The sequence below is a fragment of the Schistocerca cancellata genome, chromosome 1, assembly GCF_023864275.1.
Source record: "Schistocerca cancellata isolate TAMUIC-IGC-003103 chromosome 1, iqSchCanc2.1, whole genome shotgun sequence".
In the NCBI taxonomy this organism is placed as follows: Eukaryota; Metazoa; Arthropoda; class Insecta; order Orthoptera; family Acrididae; genus Schistocerca; species Schistocerca cancellata.
In genome coordinates, this window is record NC_064626.1 from 87,828,640 (window position 1) to 87,835,427 (window position 6,788).

A 6,788-nucleotide genomic window follows, 5' to 3' on the forward strand; every position below is an offset into this window, starting at 1 on the left:
ACAAAAGTTTCCACATTTTTTCAACCGTAATTGGGGGAGAAAAAGAATGTGTTGCATTGTGGATCGAAGACCTCTCGTAGATGTAGTATAACAATATAATGAAGAACATCCATCATACATTGAGCTACCTATCTCAATAGTTTCTTGTGGTTTATAACTGTCTTGGCTGTTTGAGCTTGCTAGACAGACAAAAAAAGAGAGCGAAAGGCTATTTACAATTTGTACAGAAACCAGATGGCAGTTATAAGAGTCGAGGCGCATGAAAGGGAAGCAGTGGTTGGGAAAGGAGTGAGACAGGGTTGTAGCCTATCCCCGATGTTATTCAATCTGTATATTGAGCAAGCAGTAAAGGAAACAAAAGAAAAATTCGGAGTAGGTATTAAAATTCATGGAGAAGAAGTAAAAAGTTTGAGGTTCGCCGATGACATTGTAATTCTGTCAGAGACAGCAAAGGACTTGGAAGAGCAGTTGAACCGAATGGACAGTGTCTTGAAAGGACGATATAAGATGAACATCAACAAAAGCAAAACGAGGATAATGGAATGTAGTCGAATTAAGTCGGGTGATGCTGAGGGAATTAGATTAGGAAATGAGATACTTAAAGTAGTAAAGGAGTTTTGCTATTTGGGGAGCAAAATAACTGAAGATGGTGGAAGTAGAGAAGATATAAAATGTAGACTGGCAATGGCAAGGAAAGCGTTACTGAAGAAGAGAAACTTGTTAACATCGAGTATAGATTTAAGTGTCAGGAAGTCGTTTCTGAAAGTATTTGTATGGAGTGTAGCCATGTATGGAAGTGAAACATGGACGATAACTAGTTTGGACAAGAAGAGAATAGAAGCTTTCGAAATGTGGTGCTACAGAAGAATGCTGAAGATAAGGTGGGTAGATCACGTAACTAATGAGGCGGTATTGAATAGGATTCGGGAGAAGAGAAGTTTGTGGCACAACTTGACTAGAAGAAGGGATCGGTTGGTACGAGATGTTTTGAGGCATCAAGGGATCACAAATTTAACATTGGAGGGCAGTGTGGAGGGTAAAAATCGTAGAGGGAGACCAAGAGATGAATACACTAAGCAGATTCAGAAGGACGTAGGTTATAGTAGGAACTGGGAGATGAAGAAGCTTGCACAGGATAGAGTAGCGTGGAGAGCTGCATCAATCCAGTCTCAGGACTGAAGACCACAACAACAACAACAGGCAGACAAAATATTCCATCTCCTTCGTGCGTGTAGATAGTTGCATAAATTTGAGCCGCGCGCGGCCTGCGTTCGTGCCGTTGTTGCTTCACATCCTGTCTCGGCGGACTCCCGTCTCGTTTCTTATTCGATTTACTGGCGTCACCAAGTTGCTCGCTTGCCTGCCCATGAGTGGCAGCAGCAGCACTTATCGGTGAGAGCACTGTTGTACTGTCTTTGGAGCAACCGCTAGTATTTCCGGGTCGTCGTGCGTGGAGAGTTCAGTGGGATTGGAGCAGCAGTGAGGTCCGGACATCATGACTCGCCCGACTGTTGCCGACACACATGACTTCAGTGGCGACGACCTAGGTCGGTCGTTCGGTCGGTCGTCTCATCGGACGACGTGTATTTGGTCGCAGACCACTTCTGGGTTCTCCGTGTGTTGACTTGTGATTCCTCCTAGTTGTTCCACAGTGACTGGTTTTAGTATTGTTCGAGTTGTTTGTGGAAGTGTTTCGCGGAACCGTGTGTAGCTTGTGCGGTTTTGATTGAGCAGTTATTTTAATGCTGTCTGTGTGCTGGAGTGGGAGCAGCGAGGACGGAGAAGCGAGGAAGACACCGCGGGACGAGCCCAGGAATAGACCAATGGCGGCGTGCACGCGCTGTCGGATCGTGAGGCGCTAGTTGCGAGAGCGACGAATTTCATTGCCCACCGAACCTGGTCACTGAAGGTGAGTGATCAGTTAACCTGTTATGAAATCTCAACTATAGTGACATCTCTTCGGGCATTTGTGGGTTGTTGTTCCCTGGGCTGTTCGGGCTAGCAGCAACGTCTGATGTGTTGGGATCGGCGAAATCTCGCAGCCGTCTTCCTATGTCGTAATTAATTATTAAATTGACTGTTACTTACCAGTCAAGTGCACCAGAGGTATCAACTGCCCCGTGGCCGTTAACCCGCCAGTTATCTGCCCTGTTCGTTGGCGTAGTTTTCCGGCAGTATGCCTTTCCTCGTCGTGTTGATGCTGTCCGGCGCGGTGTGTAGCTCGACAGCTTTTTAAGTTGTTTAGTTCATATTTTGTTTAGAGTGGTTGTTGCTCCCTTGGTTGTTTTTGAGACGCCAATTTCTGAAGTCGTAGTGCTGTTCGTATCCTCGTCTTCAGCCGATAGTTTCCGTCGTTGTGCCGTTGGTCGGACGGAAGGGAATTGGTTTAATTGTTGATCGGTCCTTGGACCATCCCTAGTTTGGGTTGCCCTCCGATTATTTAACTTCAACTCTTGGCTGCCTGTCTCACCTCACCTACCTTCTCAGGCCGATCCTTGTAACACTTCTGAGCACCACCTGTTCTGTTTGTTTGAGATTGTGATTCTCATTTTAGTTTGAAGTACTGTGCGAGGCCTTCGGCCGTGTATTAATTCAGTTCTTTTTAAATTTTACATTAAGGCCTTAAGCCGTGTTAAATTAATTTTTGAAGATGTTTTAAAATAAAAACTATCTTAAAATTTGTTGCACATGAAATTGTTTGTAACCCAGGCCCCAAACCGTTATTTGTTCGATGTGTTATGTGTGGCCTTCAGCCGAGGAATTACGTGAACCCCTTTTAATAAGGCCTTAATCCTTGTATATTCTTTGGTTGGTTGGTTTTGGGGGAAGAGACCAAACAGCGAGGTCATCGGTCTCATCGGATTAGGGAAGGAAGTCGGCCGTGCCCTTTCAGAGGAACCATCCCAGCATTTGCCTGGAGCGATTTAGGGAAATCACGGAAAACCTAAATCAGGATGGACGGACGCGGGATTGAACCGTCGTCCTCCCGAATGCGAGTCCAGTGTGCTAACCACTGCGCCACCTCGTTCGGTGTATATTCTTTAAAGGAAAATTTTTTTGTAAGAAGGAACGGGTTTATTTTAAATTGTTTGTCGGACCTGTTGTTCAATCTTTCAGCCGTTCTTGTTTTTGGTGTGGTTTTGGGCCTTCAGCTCAGACAGCCTTATTGTTTAGTTGTGATCTTTTAAAGCAATGTGTAAATAAGTAATTCTTAGAAAAATAAAGTTCTGTGTTCGATTGTGCAACTCACAGCAACTTTTTACGGCCCCATCCACAACCGTAACCTTATCCTGTGCGCTCTCTACCTACCAACCTGGTTTTAACGTTATATTACGTGATAGCTATTACAGACTGCACGTGTAAGGACTTAGCTGCATGCAGACGAGCAAAGCACGTAGGAGGCGAGGTACTGGAAGAAGTAAAGCTGTGAGGACGCGGCGTGAGTCGTGCTTGGATAGCTCAGTTGGTAGAGCACTTGCCCGCGAAAGGCAAAGGTCCCGAGTTCGAGTCTCGGTCCGGCACACAGTTTTAATCTGCCAGGAAGTTTCAAAGCACGCTGCTCTGAAAACGGTAAGGATGAATTAGATAAAGTAACGTAACACATTAACAAATCGTTGGAAATGTATGAAAGAGCATGTTGCAGAGATCTCCAGTTGTGCACAGAAAGCTGAACGTCACATGGCATGAGGTCCATGTGACTATAGAGCGAAAAGAGACTGGTCATGCAACATGAGGCAGCTGAAGGAATGGAGAAAAGAGTGTGCTTTGTGTGCTTCGCCGAGCAGTGAAGGCGCACTGTGGTGTTCTTTACTACACTCCTGGAAATTGAAATAAGAACACCGTGAATTCATTGTCCCAGGAAGGGGAAACTTTATTGACACATTCCTGGGGTCAGATACATCACATGATCACACTGACAGAATCGCAGGCACATAGACACAGGCAACACAGCATGCACAATGTCGGCACTAGTACAGTGTATATCCACCTTTCGCAGCAATGCAGGCTGCTATTCTCCCATGGAGACGATCGTAGAGATGCTGGATGTAGTCCTGTGGAACGGCTTGCCATGCCATTTCCACCTGGCGCCTCAGTTGGACCAGCGTTCGTGCTGGACGTGCAGACCGCGTGAGACGACGCTTCATCCAGTCCCAAACATGCTCAATGGGGGACAGATCCGGAGATCTTGCTGGCCAGGGTAGTTGACTTACACCTTCTAGAGCACGTTGGGTGGCACGGGATACATGCGGACGTGCATTGTCCTGTTGGAACAGCAAGTTCCCTTGCCGGTCTAGGAATGGTAGAACGATGGGTTCGATGACGGTTTGGATGTACCGTGCACTATTCAGTGTCCCCTCGACGATCACCAGTGGTGTACGGCCAGTGTAGGAGATCGCTCCCCACACCATGATGCCGGGTGTTGGCCCTGTGTGCCTCGGTCGTATGCAGTCCTGATTGTGGCGCTCACCTGCACGGCGCCAAACACGCACACGACCATCATTGGCACCAAGGCAGAAGCGACTCTCATCGCTGAAGACGACACGTCTCCATTCGTCCCTCCATTCACGCCTGTCGCGACACCACTGGAGGCGGGCTGCACGATGTTGGGGCGTGAGCGGAAGACGGCGTAACGGTGTGCGGGACCGTAGCCCAGCTTCATGGAGACGGTTGCGAATGTTCCTTGCCGATACCCCAGGAGCAACAGTGTCCCTAACTTGCTGGGAAGTGGCGGTGCGGTCCCCTACGGCACTGCGTAGGATCCTACGGTCTTGGCGTGCATCCGTGCGTCGCTGCGGTCCGGTCCCAGGTCGACGGGCACGTGCACCTTCCGCCGACCACTGGCGACAACATCGATGTACTGCGGAGACCTCACGCCCCACGTGTTGAGCAATTCGGCGGTACGTTCACCCGGCCTCCCGCATGCCCACTATACGCCCTCGCTCAAAGTCCGTCAACTGCACATACGGTTCACGTCCACGCTGTCGCGGCATGCTAGCAGTGTTAAAGACTGCGATGGAGCTCCGTATGCCACGGCAAACTGGCTGACACTGACGGCGGCGGTGCACAAATGCTGCGCAGCTAGCGCCATTCGACGGCCAACACCGCGGTTCCTGGTGTGTCCGCTGTGCCGTGCGTGTGATCATTACTTGTACAGCCCTCTCGCAGTGTCCGGAGCAAGTATGGTGGGTCTGACACACCGGTGTCAATGTGTTCTTTTTTCCATTTCCAGGAGTGTACAACATAGGCCAGAGACAGCATTCAGATCTCTCCACTCGGGGAGAAACATTTGGAAACTAAGAAGTACGATGTGTGATAAGTGTATCCCAGGAGTTTGGTATTGCTCGCAGCCTTGTTTCACGTGCATGGGAAGCGTTCTGAACCACAGACACTGCTGCCCGAAGGAGAGAAGATGGTCGACTGTGGTCAGTTACAGCACCAGATGACAGCTACAGTGTGCAATAGCCAAGATGCCACCCACATCAAACAGTGGGTGCAAATGCACCCACATTTAACAGGACTGCAAGGCACGCAGTCTCACACTCTAGGGTGACACGACGACACCATGATGATGGGCTCTCTGCCCGACGACCAGTATGCTGTGTTCCGTTGAGACCCGTGTGTCGGCGGCGCCGTTTGCGATGGTGTCAAGGGTAGAGATGGGCAAAACTGTTCTTTTCAGAGATTGGATCAGAACTGTTCACTCCCTGAAATGAATTAGCTCTTTTTCATGACTCACCACTCATTTACAATAGAAAATAAATGGAAGGCACATTGCCCTTTAAACTTGGTTTATTCCAGTACTATACCTGTATTTTGATCTTATTTGATCCTATTTTGAAGTAACACAGATAATGAGTAAGAATTTTGTATTGTTTATTGAAATTTCCACGATATGACAAAGTTTTTGATTATTGATTTAATTTGCACTATCGTGGTTTTTTGGGTGATCGGAAAATGTTGTAACTTGAGATTTACATTAACAATGTATTTGGCTATAATGTATTAAAATTTCATTAACCTCATACAAATACATCGCAAGCCATATATTTTTAAAGTGAACGTTTCCTTCCGAAGACGCCTAAAATCGCAAAATCCGTGCCAGAATAAGAAAAAAAAAATTATAAATTTCACTGTAAAACGAAAGTGCTGCATATAGCCTTACGCAGAATAAAACAAGGAAAATATTGGTGTATCACATTTTGCGATACGTTTATCGGTTCGCTCGTAATTAAAGCGTAAATTCGAGTGTCCATAATAAAAATCCTATAGTAAGAGGAGTCATCAGGAACCTAATCTAATCAGTTTAAACAAATAAAAATAAAATAAAAACAATTGATGTATACATAACATAATAATGTAATATACATAGCGGTATTACTACGAAGAACAATATCCAGTGGGGACGAACTCCGATGCAGAGGCGCTGAGTCAAGCAGGTCGAGCCGCGAGCTGTATTACTGCATGAGCTGAGACCGCAGAGACCAGAGTGACACCTGAGTTGCTTTGCTCAACGATCTGGCTAGAGTCGAGAACGGTGGAGTGAGCGTTGAGCGGGCGAGTTCCGTGGGTGGGGGGGAGCGGTGAACTCACCCGCTCTGAGACAAATCGTCCGTTCCCTTGCGAGCAGGTTTTTGCAAGTAGTTCCTATGTTATCCGCTAGGTGGCTCTCTGTCCTGTTGCTCGCATCAACTGCCCAGAGGGCAGGACGTACGACTGAAACGATCGCCGACAGAGTGCGATGCGAAGTTAAGCTGCGCCAGACACTGCACAGTGCACACGGCAGATGA

At 47.5% G+C, this 6,788-nt stretch overlaps 1 non-coding gene across 1 annotated transcript; it reads left to right on the forward strand.

Moving 5' to 3' along the window:
- Positions 1-3,447: 3,447 nt before the first annotated feature.
- Trnas-cga (transfer RNA serine (anticodon CGA)) lies at positions 3,448-3,522 on the forward strand. Its single transcript has one exon. It is a non-coding gene; the product is annotated as a tRNA-Ser (tRNA).
- Positions 3,523-6,788: the final 3,266 nt, after the last annotated feature.